The sequence below is a fragment of the Nelumbo lutea genome, chromosome 8 (assembly GCF_056320005.1).
Source record: "Nelumbo lutea isolate HS-2025 chromosome 8, American lotus-T2T, whole genome shotgun sequence".
Classification (NCBI taxonomy): Eukaryota; Viridiplantae; Streptophyta; class Magnoliopsida; order Proteales; family Nelumbonaceae; genus Nelumbo; species Nelumbo lutea.
The window spans coordinates 27442522-27465703 of record NC_142691.1 but is presented as its reverse complement, the minus strand read 5'-3'; the positions used below and the strand labels follow the sequence as shown (position 1 = coordinate 27465703).

At 43.9% G+C, this 23182-nt stretch overlaps 1 long non-coding RNA gene and 1 other non-coding gene across 3 annotated transcripts in view; one reads left to right on the top strand and one right to left on the bottom strand.

Annotated features, from left to right (window-relative positions):
- TRNAD-GUC (transfer RNA aspartic acid (anticodon GUC)) lies at positions 1 to 72 on the top strand. The gene has a single exon. It is a non-coding gene; the product is annotated as a tRNA-Asp (tRNA).
- A 16752-nt stretch (positions 73 to 16824) lies between these two features.
- The window catches only part of LOC148843580 (uncharacterized), a 31643-nt gene continuing 25285 nt past the window's right edge, over positions 16825 to 23182 (bottom strand). The window contains exons 4-6 of one of the 2 annotated variants that reach the window (XR_016103815.1): positions 22405 to 22549; positions 17346 to 17605; positions 16825 to 17264 (exon numbers count right to left, since the gene is read on the bottom strand). This is a non-coding gene — a long non-coding RNA (uncharacterized LOC148843580). The remainder of the gene's footprint in view (positions 17265 to 17345; positions 17606 to 22404; positions 22550 to 23182) is intronic. The other variant, XR_016103814.1, reaches the window with a different exon arrangement.

Below are 23182 nucleotides of genomic sequence, written 5' to 3'. Positions count from 1 at the left end.
GTCGTTGTAGTATAGTGGTGAGTATTCCCGCCTGTCACGCGGGTGACCCGGGTTCGATCCCCGGCAACGGCGTAGCAAGAGGTCTTTTCATTAACGGAGAAAAAACCACGTAAACTCCCCACCCACCCCCACTCTGCGCAGGTTTAGTGGTGGTATTTCGAATTAGAATTAGCCCAGTAGGGCTCCTTGTTTAGCTGGTTTTATCAAATAAAGAGAGGTAAATCATTAGACTATAAGAGTGAACTTCTTCCTCTTTTGTGCTGTCCGGCGGTTCGAACCTTTTGTTTTAATTTTTAAATAAATATTAGATTCTCTTATTTTAATCTTAACTCTTAATGACTTCTTCTTTTTTACCTTCTTCCAATTCAGTCTTAATAGGATGTTCATGCTCTGTTATGTTGTATTACAATCATTTGTAATACGAGCTCTAAGTGGCTATAGGTATACAAAGATTGGGCTTATTCATCTTTAATTCCCTGTCATTAGTAGGGGTGGCCACGAGTCAAGCTTCTCACAAGCTATTTGAATTCGATTTAAATCGAGATTCGAGTCGAGCTCAAACCTGATACATAGGCTTGTTTTGTAATCGAGTCGAGGTCGAGCCCAATGAGGCTCACGAGCTTAGTATAATAAATAAATAATTTTTTATTATATGCATACAATAATACATATATACATACATATACATATAAATATATAAAATAAATAATTTTTGTTATATATATAATAATATTTTTAATTTTGTATAATAGTAAATAATTTATATAATTCTTATGTTTTTGTATTAAAATAAAAATAATTTTTATATGTATATTTTTTATTTATATATATAATAATAAATAATTTTATAATTCTTGTTTTGTTGTATGTTAAAATAAAAAATACTTTTATATGTATAATTCTTATTTTTTAGAAAATACTTGACTTGTAGTCGAGCTTGATCCAAACCGAGCTCAAACTTTTGAGCTTTGAACCGAGCCGAGCTCGAACTTGCGAGCTTTGAACCGATCCGAGCTTGAATAGCCAAGTATTCGGCTTGGCTCGACTTGAATCCACCCGTAATCACCAATTTTCTTGGTAAAGGGAAATTCATCTTTCTCTGCAAGGATAGGCCATTAAGAGTACTTGCTATCTTGTCTTTCTCCATGGATTGAGAAACGATACCCATGTCCACCCACTCAATTAAGGCATTGCCCAAGTTTGATAATGCAGATGGAGTTTTGTTGATGTTTAATGGTTTATTCCCCCTTTAAATTCTGGTTCTGTTTTTTTTTTATGCTTAAAGCTACTCCAGGTGGAGGAGCGGCCACCTTAAATTTTATTAATTAACCATTATCAAAAGCTAGAAATATAAACAAAGGGGAGGACGTAGCTTGCCTTGTTCCAAAACCGAAATACAAAGCACACAATCTCACCATCTCAATTCAACCCAAAAAGCAATAAAAAGAAAAGCAATACATTACTTTCATACGAAGAACATGAAGACTTTGGTATTCTTCTTTAAGTAGCTTCACAAGATCACGTGGAATGTTTTGCATTGAGATGAATTCAAGAAAGTTTTTCTGCTCAATTCCACTATTGGCCAAGAAGTCTGCACATCGATTTCCTTCTCTAAGAACATGAGAGAATTTTATTTGCATAGTAGAATTTACTCTCTTAATTTCATGACAGATATAAGTAATTTTACAAGAAACTATGAACTTACCAAGACAAATATCAACTAAGCACTAGTTATGACTTTCAATTTCAACCTCATAGTGTAATGCCATCCCTAAGAGCTAGAAATTCAGCAATGATAGAAAATTTATTACCATAATAATTATGAAATCCAAAACAAAAAGCTCCAAAACTATTTCTCACGATACCACCTCCTCCGCTCTCACCTAGGTTTCCCCAGCTTGCCCCATCTACATTCAATTTGAGAGGAAGCTCTATAGGGAGCTACTAGTAAACCTAGAAAATAGTTGTTCTCTAGATTTGATTGATGAGAATATTTAAAACATCAAGGATTAAAGAATTCTCATGTAGCATAATATATATGTATGCATAAATGTGTATAATTGAGATAGGCTTACGATGGGCCCATGCTACCTAAGGGGCAGCACATAAAAAAAAAAAACCATTTTTGAGCCTGAGGACCAAAAATTCAAATTTAACCCATATAAAATTTTGGATTAGACCGGTTTGGACTCAAATTGGGCCTGCCAAAATTATACCTCTAATGAAAACTGATGATGTGCGATCCGGCCGGTCCTATCTGTCAACGACCTTGCTTCTGAACTAAATAGCAGGGAACCTGAAATGGAGGAGATGAGGAAGCTCCGGGGGGAACCCGGTGTAACGGCTCCGAAGCTCAAGTTAGAATTCTTCAAAAGCAAGATAAAACCAGATAGCGCAAAGTTTGCATACCTTCTTTGTTGGAGGCAGGGGGCTCTTATAAACACTTCGCGCACTCGCTCCGAGGCCCTTGTCAGGTCGGGTATGATTACCCTTGCGTTTGCCAATTCGGTCGTCGTCTTTTTTGCTGGGACAGAACCGTCACTGCCTAACCGTCTCTCTAACTAGGGATGGCGGTGTCAGTGGCGGTGGCAGGTGGCCGTTTAGAGTGCGACCGCCAAGCGTCAGATCCCAAGTCAGTCAGGTGCGGCGCCCTCGGGCACGGACTTCCTCAGTGTCAGGCATGATACGACTTGTTTGGTTTTGGTGCCCAGAAGGTGATGCAGAGTGGTGAGCGAGGCGAAGTCTTGAGTTCGGAGGTATCTATAGGGCAGGTCATTTCGGCGAGGTGTATCCCGAACTGTTACAAGGCAGGCCAGTTCGGCGAGGTATATCCCGAGCTGTTACAAGGTTGGCCAGTTCGGCGAGGTATATCCCGAGCTGTTACAAGGTTGGCCAGTTTGGCGAGGTATATCCCGAGCTGTTACAAGGTTGGCTAGTTCGACGAGGTATATCCCGAACTATTACAAGGTTGGCCAGTTCGGCGAGGTATATCCCGAATTGTTACAAGGTTGGCCAGTTCGGATTACTTTCTGGTTTTGGGCCAAGGGTGAGTTCGGGCCCCCAGTAGGGAGTTCGGGCCGCTGGTGTCCCCTTGGTGTTCACGCCTTAGGCTTGCTTTTTTGCCGAGCTGTTGTTTTTGCCACGTGTCGCATAATTGTGAGGTCGGGCCAAATCTTCCTTCATCAATTTCCCCCCACTCCTCGTGCCAAGGGTCTTGCCCTGGTGCGGGGAGTTTCGTGTGGTAGGTGGATTTGTCCCGTCCTTCGAATCTTGACTGCGCGAGTTGCTTTTGCCAGGGTTCTTTGGTTTCCGAGAAGGCGTGAAACGTGCCTACTAATAAATGTTGATGGTTGTGACAGTGCGCGTTTTAAATTTCAAAAAAATCGCACCGCTGGGACGTGATAGCGGGTCATTCAAACTTGAAAAAAGCGTGCCATTGTTGTACGTGCGCGGGCGGCTGTCAGGGAGACGTGTCGGCACGACGTCGGTTTCAAGAAGGCATGCGCTGACATTTCACTCTTTTCGGAAAGACGTGCGCCAATCACGTCTCGACCTCATGGGACATGCGGTCAACGCAAATGTGGGTCGTTGGATCGTCTTTGATCAGCACGGTCAGTTCGTGGTTACTGTAGCTATAAATAGTGGGGGACCCCAGTCGATTTTCCACTTCTGCGATTTGCCTACTGAGCTCGCATCCAACTTTTCAGCTCGCGTCCAAGTTTTTTCAGCTCACGTATAGGCTAGTTACATTGCCTCCAAGGTTTTTTGGCTTGTTCCTATCTTCGGAGCCTTCAAAGCTTTCTTTCGGTGAGTACCTTCCGGAATCCACCTCTTTTCCTCAATGTCTAGCTTTAATAGCTCAAACGACTCTTCAAGTAGGACTGACGTAGGTTCTACAAACCGAGCCGTATCCCCCGACTGCCTCAGTGATCCTGAGGTGGAACTCGGGGACTATGAACCAGTAGGCCTAGCCGCTTCGGGCAGTTTGACGTCTACCTCTCGCCGAGGTCGGATGCTAAACAGGTTTGGTCTCTCGACCATGACGCCTGAGGGGCTTCAATCTATACTTATGTCTTACAATCTTCTTGGGGGGTATACATATTTTATTCCTTCGGGTAGCTTTCCTTGGGAACACGGTCCTGATGAGATCGTGATTTTTCGAGATCAGCTCGCTATGGGGTTGCGACTTCCTTTCCACCCCCTTCTCGTCGAAGTCATAAACCACTTTGGTGTCACCATTGGCCAACTTCATCCGAACTCTATTCGGAACCTGGTGGGAATAGTTTCCCTTTTTTGCGAGCAGAATTTCCCCTTAGACTTAGAGATATTCTCCTCCATCTTGATGCTCAAGAGACAGGCGGGTTCTCTTCTTGGGGGAAGACAGGCGTATTACCTTTCTCCTCGCCCAGGCTTTAAATTTCTGCACGACCTTCCTAATAAGGTCCCGGCGTGGAAGCGGGACTACTTCGGTGTGCGAAGTGCACAAGGATGGCCCTTTCAGACCGGGTGGGATGAGGCCGCTCCTAATTCAGGTGTTACTCTCGATAAAGAGACAGTGAAGGGCCTCCGACAATGGGCACGGCAATGTTTAAAGTGTCATCACTACTTAGCGAAGGCCAAGCTTATTGCGGCCGCCCTGAGTTCGGGTAGGTTTCTAGTTATGCGGTTTCTTGCTTGCTTTGTTCCTTCATTTTTTCTGATGTCGAACTCGTTTCTGCAGGTGTGATGGACGTGGAGAGAACTCGTGGGGGGCGTCTATTCCAAGGTATGAAGAGGAGGAAGCGGGTCGCCAAGCGAACTCGTACCGAGCTGCCCCTGGATGAGGAGCCTCAAGTTCCAGACCACACGCTGGAGGATCTTCCCAGGGAGCCCGAGGTGACTCCACCGATACATGAAGCTGTCGGGGCGCCTTACGCTGAGACCACTCATACGGGCGCTCCTGCATACTCAAGTGCTCCTACTCACTCTGGGTTCGCTCATACGCGGGCTGGGCCCTTAGGTTCGGGAGCTCAAGGGGAGTTCAGGAGCGTGTTGACGCCGAACTACGCTCTTCAGAAGAGTAGGGAGGCTACTTTCCCTGAGGAAATCGCGGCGTGGACCGATCTTCCTTTGAATCAAGTCGCCTGCCACGCCGTAACACATGCTATGGTGGTAAGTCAGATTCTGTCTGCCTTTTTCATTTCTATCGCTTTTGCTGTTATTGCTCACTTGTTTCTTTTGGTAGGTGAATTCTTCGATTCATGCCTTAGCAGCCCAAGTGGAGAGGAGTTCGCGACAGGCGCGAGCTGCTGAGGCTGCTGCCCATGCTGCTGGAGAGGCTTTCCATGCTACAGAGGCGAATACCCGAGCTGTTGAGGCGGCTGCTTATGCTGCCGAAGAGGCTGCTCGTGTCGCAATGGCCAGGCAGGCAAGGTCTCAGCGTGACGCCGAGGCCATGGGGGTAGTTGTCAAGCACATGGCGGACTTGAAGTTGGATTTGCAGCATCAAGTCGAATATCTTCAGGAGGACATCAAGGAGAAAATACAGATTTTTTCCCAAGGCATTGAAGATGCCAAGAAAAAGGCCGTTGAAGACTACATTGGCTCTCCGCGTTTTGACGATTTGATGGTGGATTCTTACAAGAGGGGTTTCAAACTGAGCAGGTGGATGATCCGGAACACGAACCCCGACCTCGATGTTAGTGCCATATCCACTTCGCGTATAACTCAGGAGATGGCCAATGCTGCCGATGGCGAGCCAGACTCTGAAGGAGAGGCAGGGCCTTCGGGTGTTGTTGAAGTGCCTTCTGATGACGAAGAAGTAGCTCCGAGCATGTAAAGATTTTCTCTTTTTTTTTTTTGGTCCCTTCTGATGGCCAATGTACTCATGTTTCTTGCAACGGAATAGATAATCTTTTTGCCCGTGTTCCTTTTCCACAAACAGATTCTTTGTCGAACTGAATATGCCACTTTCTTGTCCGGGTTATTATACTTCCACGACCTGTTTTTCCGCGAAGGCTTTTGCAGCGAACTGATTTTTTGCCGAGCTGATAATATGCCCGACTTTTCTTTGCTTGTTTACACCGAGGTTCCTCTTGGCTCTGCATCGTTGCCCATAGGACCTGATTTCATCCACTTCGCTTGGCGGTTTATAGGTAGTATCGCATTAAGTTCACGATGTTCCACGCTCGAGGTACTTGTTCGCCTTCCAAGGTTTCGAGTTCATATGCCCCCCCAAGCACTCTCTTTACTTTATAGGGCGCTTCCCAGTTTGGTCCAAGTTTGCCCACGTCGGGTTCGGGCACCATAATCTTACGAAGGACCAGGTCGCCGACTCAGAAGCTTCGTTGCTTTACTCTGGCATTGTAGTAGTGAGCTACCTGTTGCTGGTATGCCACTGTCTGGATGTGCGCGAGGTCCCTTACCTCGTCCAATAGGTCAAGGTTGGTACGTAACTCATCTTCGTTTGTCCGATTGTCGTATGTTTCTAGTCGCAATTTGGTACTTCGATTTTCGCCGAGATCACTTTTTCAGTGCCGTAGGTGAGGTTAAAGGGGGTTTCTCCCGTGGCGGTTTTTTCTGTAGTTCGGTGAGCCCACAAGACACTTGGTAGCTCTTCGGCCCACAATCCCTTAGCTCGATCCAGATGTGCTTTCAGTCCGCGCAGGATGGCTCTGTTCATTACTTCCGTCTGACCATTTGCCTGCGGGTGCGCAACTGATGTGAAGTTTTTCCGAATCCCCATGTTCTGGCACCACTCTTGGAACTTGATATCCTCGAACTGCTTGCCGTTGTCGGAAACTAGTACCCGAGGTAACCCGAAGCGACATACTATGTTCTTCCAAAAGAAGGTCTGTATGTTTCGGGCCATAACAGTTTCCAGAGGTTCGGCTTCTATCCACTTCGTAAAGTAATCTACTACAACGACTAGGAATTTTCTTCCACCTGTTGCTGGTGGGAATGGCCCCAGGAGGTTGATGCCCCATTGTGCAAAGGACCACGGGCTGGCAAGGTATTTGAGGTTGGAGGCAGGTTGATAGTGGATATTGGCGTGCTTCTAACACTTGTCGCATTTTCTAACGAGCTCGACAGCTTCTGTCTTCATCGTCGACCAGTAGTATCCTTGTCGAAGTGCTTTTTGGGCGAGTGCTCTACCCCCCAAGTGTACGCCGCACAAGCCTTCATGAGTGTCGCGGAGTACGAACTCGGCTTCGGCAGGTCGCAGGCAACGCAAGTAGGGGAGCGTGTAGGACCGTCGGTACAACCATTCGTCAATTATGACATATTTGGCTGTCTGGCGCTGCACCCTCTTGGCCGCATTGCGTTCTGCAGGGAGGGTTCCGTCTATCAAGAAGCTCGCGAGTGGGTCGATCCAACTCGGCTCTGCTTCCAGGACGGGAGCGACCTCCTCTGCCCCCTTGAAAATACTAGGCCGAGGTAAGTCCTCTATGTACACGGTTCTCATGTTGTTGTGACTTGTACTGGCTAGCCGGGACAGAGCGTCGGCCTCAGTGTTCTCTGACCTCAGGATTTGCCTGATGAAGTGTGACTGGAAGTTGAGCAGGGCCTCTTTTACTTTCGCCAAATATGCGATCATGGAGAGCTCGCGTGCTTCATACTCGCCCGTAACTTGGTTGACCACGAGCTGGGAATCACTGCAGATGACTAAGTGCTTTGCCTTTACCTTTCGCGCTAGGTCCAACCCAGCTATCAGTGCTTCGTACTCTGCCTCATTGTTGGATGCCATGAACTCAAAGCGTAGTGCGTATTCTAATTTTGTGCCGCCCGAGCCGCATAAGACTATTCCAGCCCCGCTGCCTTGCTGGTTCGAGGAACCATCCACGTGAAGGATCCAAGGCTCCTCATTCCAGTTCACGTTTTGCCTGACCAGGAGAGATGCCACACTGGCTGCTACTTCACGGGGTTCAGACTCTATTGGCTCGGGAGCTCCGGGTTCGCCCGAACTGGGGACCTCGGGCTCGACCTGTAGGGCTTTGTGGATGAAAGTGCACTCGGCGATAAAATCTGCCAAAGCTTGGGCCTTAATAGCAGTTCTTAGCTTGTACTGGAGGTCGTACTCGCTGAGTTCGATGGCCCATTTCGTCAGTCGACCGGAAACCTCGGGTTTGAGTAAAACTTGTCTCAGAGGTTTGTTAGTCAGGACGATGAAAGTGTGGGCCTGGAAGTATGAGTGGAGTTTCCGAGCTGTTGTCACTAGTGCGTATGCTAGCTTTTCTATCTGCGGGTACCTTGTCTCTGCTTCCTGCAAAATTTTACTAACATAATAGATGGGTCGCTGGACCCGGTCTGTTTCTTTTATTAGTACCGAACTGACCACCTCATCATTTGCCGAGAGGTACAGTTCTAAGACCTCGCCCTCCTCGGGTCGGGCTAAGGTCGGCACACTAACGAGGTAACCTTTTAGCTCATCAAACGCGAGCTGGAAGTCTTGGGTACACTCGTACCCTTTGCCTTTGATTGCTTTGAAGAAAGGTAGGCAACGGTCTTCTTATTTGGACATGAAGCGGCTTAGAGCGGCTATGCGGCCGTTTAGCCTCTAAACTTCTTTTACTTTCCGAGGTGGTCTCATATCTAGAATGGCTTTTACCTTGTCCAAGTTGGCCTCAATACCGCGCCGATTGACAATGTAGCCTAGGAATTTGCCCGATGTGACACCGAAGACACATTTGTTGGGGTTCAATTTCATGCTAAACTGACGTAGGATTTGGAAGACAGAATCTATGTCTTGTATTAATTCTTGTGAAAACTGTGTCTTGACGACCATGTCGTCTACATAGCACTCTATCTTCGTGCCAATCAGGGGCCGAAACAGCCTATTTACAAGTCTTTGGAAGGTCGTCCCGGCATTTTTTAATCCAAAGGGCATGACCTTGTAGCAATATAGGCCGAACTCGGTTATGAAGTTGGTTTTTTCCTCATCGGATGGGTCCATTCGGATTTGGTTGTAGCCCGAGTAGGCGTCCAGGAAGCTTAGCAACTCATGTCCCGAGGTCGCGTCTACTAGGCGGTCAATTCTGGGGAGGGGGAAGCAATCTTTCAGGCAAGCTTGGTTCAGGTCGGTGTAGTCGACGCACATGCGCCACTTGCCGTTCACCTTTTTTACCAGCACCGGGTTGGCCACCCAGCTCGGGTAATGGACTTCCCTTATGAAGTTTGCTGCGAAGAGCTTCTCGACCTCCTCATCGACCGCCCTCCCGCGTTCTAGGGCTAAGTTGCGTTTCTTCTGTCTAACAGGTCTGACTATAGAGTCAGTATTAAGTTTGTGAGTTATTAGGCCGGGGCTAATGCCGGGCATGTCAGCCGCGGACCAGGCATAAATATCTAAATTTTGAAGTAAAAACTCACCAGTTCGGTTCATAGAGGTTCCTCGACGGAAGCTCCGATTTGAAGTGTGCGAGCTGGGTCCATAGCCAAAGTCGGAATTGCGACCGTTTCCTCCGTGGGCGAAGCTCGTTCCTCACCCTGCTCCGCAGGTCGCTCTAGTTCAAAGTCGTCGGTCGCCTTGGTTTTTCCCTTCAGGGCGGCAACATAACACTTGTGGGACTAGAGCTAGTCACCCCGCGCTACCCCAACACCGAAGTCCGTAGGGAACTTCATGGCCAAATATTAGGTGGAGACCACCGTCTGTAGGATATGCGTGATTGGCCGCCCTATTATGGCATTGTATGGGGTGGGGGTTGCGACCACCAAGAAATCATGGTTGAGTCTGACCGCACAAGGCCATGTGCCAACTTCCATAGGTACTGTTATTTTTCCGAGAGGCCTGACTTCCTCTCCGCTAAAACCCACCAGGGGAGTGTTCGCGGGCTTCAGCTCGCTCCTCTGTAACTGTAGCTGGTCAAACGCTGATTTAAAGAGGATGTCCGCTGAGCTGCCCAAATCTACGAGTACGCGTCTGACCTCGAAGCCGCTGATCCTTAGTTTAATGACAAGCGCGTCATCATGGGGGTAGCGGACCCCTCGCGCGTCGTCCTCCGTGAAGAAGATTGGTTCTTCGGTCTTTGGTCTCTTTGGGGGGTTCTGTTCCTCGAGGGCCGCTTCGTGAACTGAAGTTTGGGTCACTGCCGAGGTACACCCTGCTACCGCCGAACCTCCCACAATTACATGGATGGTTCCCCGAACTGGCCTCTCTTTCGGAGGCTGTCGCTGCAACGGTTCGGCAGGTCTACTGCTAGACTCGGGGGCATTCTTTTCGTGCTCCCCTTACCGACCTGCCTTATTGTTATTATTGTTGTATTGTACAAAGTTCCTCAAGTATCCGCGACAGATGAGCCCCTCTATCTTGTCCTCGAGATTATTACGATGCTCGGTACTATGACCATGGTCTCTATGGAAGCTACAATACAAATTCTTATTTCTCTCGTTCGGATTTCCCTTTAGGCAAGGTGGCCACTTCACGTATGGGGCGTCCTTGATCGTCATTAAGATCTCGGTCTGCCTTGTGTTTAACGGCGTGTTGTCCGTCTGAACTGCTAGGGGAGCTCGGAACGACTGGTTCGGCTTCGGCTCCCGGGCCGGGTTTTTCCTGTCGACTGGGTTGGGGAGCTCGCCTTCCCTCTTTCTTTTCTCGTTCCCGCCTTCGGTTCGTTGGTTGATTTCTTCCTCTGTCCCCATGAACTTGTCCGCGAGCTTGAGGAATTCGGCCACAGTTGCGGGCTGGTTAGCTACCATGTGCCATTTGAATTCTTTGTGCGTTACACCTCTTTTGGCCGCCGCGAGCTGAACCGCGGGGTCCAACCGTGGTATCTGCAAGCATGCTTCATTGAATCGCTTGATGTAGCCCCAGATGGATTCTCCTTCCCTTTGGACTACTCCGAAGATGCTTTCCTCTGTTCTGGGGCACCGTTGGCTGGTGACAAAGTGTGCGGTGAAGACCTACACGAACTGGGCCCAGCACTTTATCAACCCGGGGGCCAGGTTCCTGTACCAAGTGCGAGCTACACCCTTGAGGGTGGTGGTGAAGGCCACGCACATGCACGATTCGCTGGCCCTGGCGAGGTGCATTTGGGACTGGAAAGCATCAACGTGGTCATTGGGGTCGAAGGACCCATCGTACTTGTCCAGAGGTGGGAGCTTGAAATTTTTGGGTAAGGGGACCGCCAGGAGTTCTGATGCGAGGGGGGAAGGGACCGAGAGAATCGGGGCATCTCCTACCTCGTCCGAGCTCGTCACTTCTTTGTCTCTGAGCTCTGACAAGACACGGGTGGCGGTTCGGCGACTTCACCGGCGCCTTCGTTGTTGAGTGGGTCTTGTACTGGCGTTGCTGGCCTCCGTGTTGCCGAGCTCGATGGGTCGGGAATGCTGGTAGTCTGCTGCCAGGGCGCTGAATCGGTTTTCCGTGAGCGGGAACTCGGGCTTGGAGCGCTGAGGCGCCGATCTCGCGGGAGAGGTTCCAGACCCGCCTACGAGCTACGAGGCGGGGATGATTTTTTTCTCTCTTCGGCCTGGGGACGAGGCCTGGCTGTTAGGGGGGTTCTGGGGCCGGGAGGCCTTTCCTTGGTGGGGGCGTCCATCCTGCGGGGAGGCCTTAACCGGCCTCGGAGCGGGGTGGCAAGGTGGAAGTAGTGGTTGGTTCAGTGGCAGTTGGGGGAACTGTTGTTGATAGTGATACTGGGAGATGTTGTGCAGCACTTAGTGCTGGTGAAGCTAGTGCTGCTGGAACTGTTGCATTTGGGTTTGCATTGCCCGCATTAACTGCATCAGGTCGTCCAACCGGTTTTGGCTAGCTGACAGGGGGACGACAGTCGGTTCAGTAAAGGTTGTCTCAATAGGGGGAGGAAAGGGGATGCTTGTGGCAGGAAGGTTTACGGGCGCCACTGCTTGTGGCGCATTCAAGCTGGGGATCCCATCCACCGAAAGGGGGATGGTGAACTGTCCAATGCACACCATGGGGACTTGAAGTTGTTCCCTGTTGGTGTTTGTCTCCGTGCCACGTCCAGCGTTGCTGGAGGAGGCCGTGAGGGTTGGGTTTTTGAAGAAAAGGGGTGGAAGTTTGGAGGGAGGCTTTTTGAAGCGTTCCCACAAACGGCACCAATTGATGATGCGCGATCTGGCCGGTCCTAGCTGTCAACGACCTTGCTTCTGAACTAAATAGTAGGGAACCTAAAATGGAGGAGATGAGGAAGCTCCGGGGGGAACCCGGCGTAACGGCTCTGAAGCTCAAGTTAGAATTCTTCAAAAGCAAGATAAAACCAGATAGCGCAAAGTTTGCATACCTTCTTTGTTGGGGGCAGGGGGCTCTTATAAACACTTCGCGCACTCGCTCCGAGGCCCTTGTCAGGTCGGGTATGACTACCCTTGCATTTGCCAATTCGGCCGTCGTCCTTTCTGTTGGGACAGAACCGTCACTGCCTAACCGTCTCTCTAACTGGGGATGGCGGTGTCAGTGGCGGTGGCAGGTGGCCGTTTAGAGTGCGGCCGCCAAGCGTCAGATCCCAAGTCAGTCAGGTGCGACGCCCTTGGGCACGGACTTCCTCAGTGTCAGGCATGATACGATTTGTTTGGTTTTGGTGCCCAGAAGGTGATGCGGAGTGGTGAGCGAGGCGAAGTCTTGAGTTCGGAGGTATCTATAGGGCAGGTCAGTTCGGCGAGGTGTATCCCGAACTGTTACAAGGCAGGCCAGTTCGGCGAGGTATATCCCGAGTTGTTACAAGGTTCGCCAGTTCGGCGAGGTATATCCCGAACTGTTACAAGGTTGGCCAGTTCGGCGAGGTATATCCCGAATTGTTACAAGGTTGGCCAGTTCGGATTACTTTCTGGTTTTAGGCCAAGGGTGAGTTCGGGCCCCCAAACTGGTGTCCCTTGATGTTCACGCCTTAGACTTGCTTTTTTGCCGAGCTGTTGTTTTTGCCACGTGTCGCATAACTGTAAGGTCGGACCAAATCTTCCTTCATCAAAAACCATTTTTAGAGAAAACACTATTTAAACATTTCCTACTTAAAGGAGATATTTCTGCTTTTCATTGTCCTATGTGGTTGGATAATTGTGCCTGATAATGCTTATACGTATTAAACAACAACAAACAAACTTAACATCATATATGTATAAACCGTATTTATTTTTTCTGGTTTCCAATGCTTAAATCAAATATAAAGACAATGGAGTCTTTTCATTTTAGAATATGGATCGGAGCACATCCATGAAAAGACAAAGAAAACCCCGCTTGTAAAAAAAATAATAATAATAAGTGGAATCAATTGTGGTTTATAGTGGTGAGCATTCCCGCCTGTCACGCGGGTTACCCGGGTTCGATCCCCGGCAACGGCGTTATATGTCTTTTTGCATTAAATATCAGCCAATCAACGATCCTATAACGGGCGCCATGTGAATTCTAATAAAGGACCCCACTATGCGCAGCCTAAGTAGTATCAAAAAACATCAAATATCCAAGTGAACTTCACCTTCACCGGAGCATTTTATCGAGAACATATCGAAAATTTAAACGTGAATGGGTCGTGCTGGGCCATGCTATGAGGGTGGCCTGTTCGGTCTGTGTCAGCCTGGCCATGGATCTAAAACTCCAGGTCTAATACGGTATGTTGGACTGTAGGCGGTACAGTCCGATTTACACCTCTTAATACGAAATCATGCAAAAACATCAGAAATAAATAAAAACAAATAAGTGATCAAAGAAATGTTGTACAAATCGAACAAAAAATGGGCGGCAGAGCGGGAAAATCCTTGCAGAACACAGACGAGAAGAATAACTATGCACTTTTTTGTGATAATTCTTGAAGCTGGATCGACAATCTTCAACAGCCACCCTCTTCTCCCCATGTCTATGGGGTTCCGGACAATGCTCGTCAGCCTACCATAAGGCATCGATGCGACTCTCCGTAATGGCTTCTTCTGAAATTTCCCACTTGCTCCTCCTTCGTACCCTCCTACCGTTGTTGCCATGAAAGCTCAATTCCAAACTTGACTCGAGACACGGAAATGGAAGCAATACTTTTTCATTTCCTAGAAGGAGAGGGAGAGAGAGATATATGATCACTTACCTAGATGGAGCAGCTCAGGTTGGATCTTTAGAGCTCAGCTGCTGAACTGTTGAAGGGTTTGAAGGAGAGAGTGACGAGAGATGAGAAAGAGGTTTGGAAACTTGGAATCAGGGGGTTTGAGAGTCTTTTTTTTTGTCATTTTCATTTTTCTTGTTTTAATCGACTGGTATGAGAATCCAATTCAGAGGTGGTGAGCCAGGAATGGCCATTCCCTCAAATGGGGGAATGCCATTCCACCCAGAGTACTAGGAATCTGATTCCGATTACACTCAACCAAATGGCTGGACCATTCTGATTCCGATTCTGGGTTTCTATTCCTACGAACCAAACATACCCTTAGACTCTTTCACAACATTCCCGAAGGGGGCCTTTTTAGGTAAGATCAAACTTATTGTTTGCTCTAAACTCACTATTACTGGTCAACAATGAAGAAGGCAATAGTAGAATATGTCTACCAATGCCTGGAATACTAGAGACAGAAATATGAAGTTTAATCATCGATTGGCCTATTGCAACCACTCCCAATGTTGAAGCATGTTTGGGAAGAGGTGTCCACGGATTTTGTTCCTAGCCTTCTCATCTCCTCAGGTAAATTAATAATAATGTTTGTTGTAGATCATCTAACAAAATATGAACATTTCTCAGCCCTTCCTCATCCCTATAGCACAACAATAGTGGTCGAAGTTTTTGTTAAAGACATTGCAGAGTGTTATGGAATCCCCAAGGGGATCACATCAAATTGAGATCCCATGTTTTCTCCACTAGTTATCACTTGTAGACTAACGACCAAAAAAAAGTCGTGAATGGGTGTTTGGAAGCTTATTTGAGGAGTTTTCTAGGAGATTAACCAAAGTAGTGGGTGAAATGGCTCATTGACTTCTCAATGGGAATGACACCCTTTAAAGCTTTATATAATAAGGATCCCATGGCCATCCTGCAATATAAGTGAGGTTCAACAGTTGTAGCTTCAGTTGATGACTACCTCACCACTCATGATATGCTCTTGAAATCCTTGAAAGACCACCTTGTATGACCCTAGAAATTCATGAATAACCAGTATGGTATACACCATCGACTAATAGAATATCAAGTTGGGAAAATAGTCTACCTGAAACTTCAACCATATAGGCAAGCTACCATCGCCCGACGGGTGTGGCACAACCTTTCCCCTCTGTTTTATGGTCCCTTCCCCATTGCAGAGAAAGTAGGGGTCATGGCTTATCGCCTCCAACTTCCTGAAGGCTCACAACGTGATCCGGTGTTATATGTCACAACTTAAGAAACACCAAAGCCCAATAGTGTTGGCAACCCCCACCTTACTTCCCATCACCATAAAAAAGGAACTTGCAACTCACCCCATAGCAGATATTGGACTATCAATGAATTGAAGATGGTAGAAAAATAGTGAAAGCTCTAGTAAAATGGAATGGATTTCCTTCAAAAGATGCCACATGCTCTAGAGTCCACACCTGCACACTAGCTACAAATCAGCCCAACATTGCTTGAATTTATTCTAGAAGGCCACAACAGCATAACTTGTTAGGATCCAATAGAGATTAACCCTTCCCCAGTTTTCTATATATTGACCTCTCCTAAATCAATTAACCCTTTCCCAAGTTCTGGAACCAAAAATATGTGGTTCCAAAATTCTAAATATCACAAGATTTTGAAAACACTCATTTCCGATGTTCCTAACCATACCACTTTTCTGGTTTTGTTTGGCACTAGTTTAGTAATTTCTCACATGAAAGCCAACAAATTTCAAATCCAGTATTTTGGAACACACTGAACCACAGTAGAATACTGCTGGTAAGTTCTAGAACCCATGGCTTTGGACAAACCATAGTGGGGCCAGTGGTTTGAAACACACCACACATATTTGAGACCACAGTAGAAAACACTCCCTTTTTGGAAAAGTTCTTTATTATCAGCTGTTAACAGGGAATAAAGAGGCAAAACAGAGGGCTTTTAAAAGAAATTGAAATAGGTCATATGATTATTAACAGTTCCTAATGTTTTACTAAGGGGGTATATTTATGTCGAACTGGATTCTCACAAGATATATTTAAGTCTATATGAAAAACTCAAGGTATGTTTAGTCTTTTACCCTTAAAGGAGTCCATTAGGGATTTATATTTTCTAATGATTGTGATTGTTCTACTTCAACACTAACAATTCAATTCTATTTGTGTATCAGTCCTATTGGTATAGATATTCAGGGTGTTTGGTTTCGTTTACATTTATTGAACAAATGTTTTATACTTGTGTGATTGAAAAATCGAGAAAAGCAATTAATGGGGGTGTTTATGACACATAGGCGCCATTAGGTACCACATCAGAAAAATGTCAATAAATGTCTATCTGTTTTAAGAAACTCCAAAATGAAGCTTTCTAAAATGAAAGAAGCGCACAAAAACAGAAATTTTGCAAAATTCAATACACACAAATGCAATTAGTGAGGCATTTGCTAATGGGGCATCTATGTGGCACCGTCAATAAACATAAATTAAACCAAACATATACATTGTTCAAAAAACCTATTGGTGGAGCTTTTATTGCTTTTGCATGGGTGATACTTCTCCAACTCCTTTCTACTCAATGGGCTATGTATTAGAGCTTGTTATAGCCTCCACTTTAGTATTTCCATTATTCCATATATTCCCATCTCTTACCTTTTCTATGTCTCCCTCCCAGGCAATACAATATATTCTAGTGATGAAGCTCTGCATTTACCAATTTGGTTTTTTAGTTAGGCGGTTTAGTAAGGTTCCAAAAGGGATCTTCCATAGGGCAAGTGAGTTAGAGCTAGAAAGGAGTCTCCTTATTACTCTCTCCGAAAAGCTTTTGGCTCAAAAGATATTACTTCTTATTCAAATGACATCTTTAATGGGAAGCACTTTCCGTCAACTAAACAAAAACTGAAGTCTAAAATGCTATTATCTGTTGGACAAACTTCAATACAGAGCTGGGTAAAGGGCCAACACGGACTGTGGTGTTAAACATGTTGCCAGTCTAGTTTATTACTTAGTTCATGGATGACCTCAATTGACCATAGTTGGTAGGGTCATGCAAGGTTGAATTATATTTCTGAATCCGCTAGTTAGCTTCTGAGTTTCCAGCATACGTCTCTAGTGTTCCTGGACTTCTGACAGTGAATACACCAAAGCTTGTCTTTGTCATCCACTCCCTTCCGTGAATCACCCTTCTTAAAAGAGCCTCCGATATTTGAATTTATACCTCCTCAGACTGCTAGTGCTGACTCCCCCTCTGTATAATTCATCACACTTTTTTTATTCTCTTTATACTGAACTAAGGCATAAATTTTTAAAACTGAAGATAAGTTCTTACTTCCTAAGATTTGCACCCTCATGGGCTCATATGTAAGATCAGCTCTAAAAGAAAAACAAATACTCGTTGTTGAGAGACAAGTGGTTTGTAAGCCCCTTTGCATCTTCATCACACTTCCAATTCACATTTTGATAATGATCCAATTCTTTCCAGATTGATGTTAGATCTGAATAGTACAAAATTCTTGTTACATATAATAATAAATAAAAAAAATGTATCTTCAATATCTTCAACAAAGTCTTCCATCATATTAGTTACACCTAAAAAACGAGAAAAACAAATATAAAAGTTAGAGTGTGCACAAGGTAAAAATTGGGGAGAGTAAGGTACATAGAAATAAATTGATGCGATCCCTACTTGATCTGAGGAAGAGAATTAAGGTAGGAGAAAGTGATGCAAATTTTGCATCAGGTAAAAAATGCAAATCAAAGCCACAAAACAAAGGGATGCAAAGTTGAAACAGGGTGCAAAATTTGTTTCAGGTTCATATTTACATAGAAAATAAAGCAGCCAAAATAATTTTATTTTAAGTTAAATTGTCGCTTTCTTTTTTGTGTATTTCAAATAGTGAATCATTTTATAATATGGGCACTCTCATCATAAATCATTTATTTCAAAAACGATTCTGCGTATTAACATCCGCAATTTGGCTTCCATCCCAAAAATCTATTCTCAAGAATAATCCTACTCACCCAATCAAATTCTCCTAATCCCAACATCTGATCAAGGAAAGATGAGTTTATATTTGCAAATTATAAATTGAGGACATAATAGTGTTATTTTGTTTTTACACCCCAACGAACTTCCAATGTGTTGACATTCCACATAGACATGGCCTTAGCATGGGATCATTCTGCAGTTACTGGGCATGATGTTAAAAAACACGTGCGTTTTTGAGTGATAACAGTTGAGATTACATTAACAAAAGAGTGTGCGATGAAGGATTAGATAAAAAGAAGCCTGTCCATCCTAAGCTGTACAATTGCATATACATTGGCTCTATCATCTATGGAATTGAAGGCCCAATGCCCACTATACATTTCTCTCTTGTTGCCCCCCATCCTAGGTAGTTCATCAACAATCTTTCTTCCCATTGAAGCTCATCTCAGCGTATGGGTACTAGATCTTAAGAGAAAAATATCTCAATTATCATAGATATGATCTACATGGCCCTCTCCTAATCCTTTAGCCCACCTGACAGCCTTTGCTAAGACACCTTCTATCAATTATCAAAAGAGATGGTGGATTTCTACTGATCTCCCTTTGGATCAAGGAGAGCCATTATCTCCTCTTTTCTTGAGTCTGCTTCTCCAATCGCTCCACTGTACACCTACTTTGTGTTTCCTTCTCCATCTTCCAATGCTCCGACCCAAGAAGATCCTGGGTTACTGAGTGAACTGCCATCTAATCTCACAGTAAGTTCTTCTCATATCAATTTCCCAGACTGAACAATTTTTTTTCCTGAATAATGAGGAATTCCTAGTGTCCATTTCCGTGCCCTATGGATGCAGATGGTTGATGGTCTCACTTCTTCTGTGACATACATCCCATATACTTGCATGTTGCACTCTCTTTAGTTGATGAACTAATAAAATGTTATTGATGCCCATGCAATTATTTAAATCCTTGGAGGTACCGAGTTGCTTTGTATAAATTCAAACCGAGTTGCATTAACTTGGCCTTGGTAATGCTATTGTAGAAAGACCTTAATGGAAATTTGTCCCTTCAGAGCTCTTTTCATCAGCCATCGAGAACATTCCCACCATTTCTTTTTCCAAGTGTCTTAGAAAATTGTTCTGCTTCTCAACCTCTCTATCATGCAGTGCTTTTTATCAGCTCTGTCAAGCAGTGGTTTGCTACACAAGAAAATATCTCTTATCCAGTTGAATTTAAGCAGGTCTTTTCCATCCCAACTTGAATCAACTCAACAAAGCCTCCTTATACATAGGGTCAGCTGGGAAAATCCTAATCAGCAGTGCCCTTCACTCTTCCTAAAATTCCCTGTTGAACTCTGTATTTCCTGTTAAAGTAGCAGCTCTATGCATGATTGGGGTTGCTCTAAATCTGATTTAGATTTAGACTAGGTCCTAGTGTCTTGTCATGGAAAAGCATGGTTGTGATAACCTTCAGTAGAATTAGATAATGCCAGCTGAAGTACTAATTTTGTTTTGTGCAAACTAGAAACAGAGTAGCATCATTGCTTAATTTGTGATAGAAATTGAGCTACTGAACTAAGAACTGGTTCAAACAAGAAGTCAAAGATCACATTCACAGGATGCCTCAGCAGCTCAGCATTTTGGTCACCTAGAATGACAGTACATCTCAAAATACCTTTCTGTTTCCTTATTATTCTTTTTATATTCTTTCCAATCCAATTCATTATGTTTGCAATGACAATATCTCAGAAATTCTTCTCATACAAGGAATTGAAGGTTATTGCCCCCCTAAGATAAGTGCTTTTTGTTGGATGGAGAGGAGTTTGCTAGAAAGCGTTTATTGAATTGGAAAAAAGGAGCATGTTAAATCAGACATGTTGAGCGAAAATCAGGTTTTGTGGTCTGATCATGATTCTGGGGATGAAGCATCTGAGAGTTCTTGGGATTTGTTCCAATTTGGATATCTTGGGTTGTCTTTAGTTGTTATGGTGTTCGGTGTTTCCATTGAAGAAGTGGGTTGTACGTTCTGTACTTTCATTTCTGCTTTTGTTTGTACATATTTGATGTATTTTCATTCGTTTAATTTTGGAGTTGGGATTAAAGATTGGTGTGGAGCGGGTTGTTTGGATTATGTCATTTGGCTGTGATTGAGTAGTATTTGAATTTTGTAGGTTGTTTTGGGTTGGCTGTTGGGCTGCGGCATAAAGCTTGTATACCTCTTTTTTTCTTTATATATTTTTATTTTTTCTATAAGAATGGTCCTTGATACCTATATTTACACTGAGCATACTGTTTGTTTAGCCAGACACTGTAGTAACTGTCTCATTTACATTTAATCAATACATACTATAATTTGTTGGCTCCCTAAGGTAGGTGCTTTTTGCTAGGATGCAGTTCATTGGGAAATTATTATTTTTGAGATGCTTCATAGGAAAAATGATTCATTTCTCTCTATCTCTCTATGGCTATTTGATTCCTGAGGAAAAGAAACATTGGTGTTGTCTCTGCCTCATCTATCCATTTTTATTTACATAGTTTTGTATCTCAGGTTTGGAAATTATTTCTCCAGTATTTTCCAATATCCAGTTTTATGTTTCATCAGCATGAGCATGACTTCCTAAAGGGATGACATGCTAGTTGTGAATTCTCCGAACCTAGGAGAAGGCTTTTCGGAGATACATATGCATTTTGTGGGTATTCCATGGAAAGGAATGTATTAAAAAAGAGTATCAGGTAGTGGCTGAACTGATGGCCATGAGTTATCCACTAGGTGCAAGCAAGCACTAGCAAGAAAGCAATACTTGGAAAGCTATTAAGGCAATCTTCACTAGATTCCATTAATTTGTTAGATTTGATCCTGTAGTTATAGAGTGAGATTTTGGGAAGATATCTGGTAGGTGCGATAGATCAATCTGCCAACAGTTTCCTAGACTTTAGTCATCTTTAGTCAATATTACCATAGCACATATATTCAAATGGTGTCTTTAGGCATCCAAAAGATGGGCCCTACATATGCAGGGCATGTGCAGAGAACAATTGCTTTAGCTTTATGATTACAAAAGATGAAATTCAAATGCACTGAACTGAACTGTTGTGTTTGGTAGCCTAACACCATAGTATGTTGTTAAATTCAAGTAAACATCAAATATATAAAACATTCGAAGACTGAATGTGATATGAAAGTAACAGATCAAATCTATTTGATGAAGGGCCAATGACATAATAAAGAATGAGGCCGAGGAAAATAATTTTTGTAATGAATTTTGGTTCCTATTATAGAGGGGTTATAGTTAACATTAAATGGATTCATTAGACAAAAGTCCATAAAATTAAACCAAAAAAGGGTTAAAAACATGAATTTGTTATTCATTCTATCTTTGTATATGACTATGTATAATTGCACCTATATTTGATAAAGCCTTTGCATATAGCCCTTTTAAAACCATAATAATGGGAGATTGGACTTTGATCTAATGAGGGCCTAGGGTCACCTTTTCCAATGTTAGGTTGAAACCTACTTTACATATCACAACCCCTCTTCCTCTCCATCATCCTTCCACAATTTTTTTTGACATTTCCTAATCAAGAAATCGATTCCACTCTCTTTATTGGCCATATTGTCACTATCCTTTTACTAACCTTTTGCTCATTTAATTACACTGGACCCACTTGAGAAATTGAGAGTTGGTAAGCATTTACGAGTTCATAACTGATTTCATCCTTTCTTGGAAATCATTGAAAACAAAATCACTTTTGTGGGGCCTAGATTTATGGGAATCCTATTCAAAAATTGGTACAGTGAATGAGGGTCTAACAACCGGTCCTTTGAGAATTGTTTATTGGACTTGAATGCTCATCCAATACCACCCCGGATGAGGTCCACTGTGTGTAAATTTCCCCATCAAAATTGCTTTAGATAACCACAATTTTATGGTTTCTGCTTTTCCCCTATCAATAAATAAACACTTATATAACAGGTTATACATTTATCAGGCATACAAGAAAATACTTGTGCTCTAAGCATTTTTCCAGGAAAAAAGCAAAAGAGAGAAAAAAAAAGTAAAGAATGAGCGATTGGTTTTTAAGATATTGAATTATATTCTTCTCTTTCCCAAAAGGAATCTATTATGATGAGATTGTGGTAATCAACTACTGTCTGCTTTGAAACTTTCATTTCCAAGTGTTTTTTTAGGCGATTGTTTGGCCATATGGAGCTTAACATGGAAGATCCAGGCAAAATAAGTTCCTGTCAATAATCATGTTACTCATGGCTCATTTTTGCTTCTCTCTATTTCACATGTTGCAGTTTTTGAATATTAGAACCCTAACAAACATAGTAGAAGATTTATTCACAAGAAAATAATAGTTATGCAAAGAAAATTTTAATGCTTGGCTTTGCTTACTCTATTCAGACGATGAAACCTAGATTCCCTGCTTAAACTGTGATGGCAACCTAGACGCCCTGTTCAAACTGTGATGCCATGTTCGCTCATTGGTTGAATGTCAAAAACTTGGGTTTCTTATTCAAACTATGAAAACCTAGATGCCCTGTTTGAACAATAAAGAGAAGTTAGTATAGAAGAAAACATGCTCAAATCTGAAATCTGTCATGCTACAAAACATGCTCAAATCTGAAATCTGAAATCTGAAATCTGAGCATCCACATGGCAGCAACGTTTCCAAACAAAAAAAAAGAGACCATTTTCTCAGAAAATGATGCTTCCAACCCACAGATCAGCAGAACCGTTTTCTAAGAAAATGGTGTTGAATTTGCAGCATCAATGCCAAACTTATACATAACCTATCTCCATCATCAATGATCTATGTTGGCCCAATGATAACTCACCAGTACAGAAGTCACATTAGGGATCAATATTTAGATTAGAAGGAAGGGTATCTAATTTAGGACTGGATTGGACTCATGATGAAGGATCCTGGACCAGACCTAGCTACTTTGTTCCCAACTGGGCTCATACACATCCAGTGATCTAGACATCCTATTATCATTAGATATGGTTCATCAGTTAGTTCAACCTAGGTTGTTCCCTAGGAGGACCACCTCGTTAGTCTTCCCTTGAGAGAATTTGAGACTTTGTGTCTGCTCATTGATCAAAAGGTTTCAAACTTGAAGGTGGGTGGAAAAAGAATGTTCCTTTGGTTAATAGAATGTAGAAGAAAGTA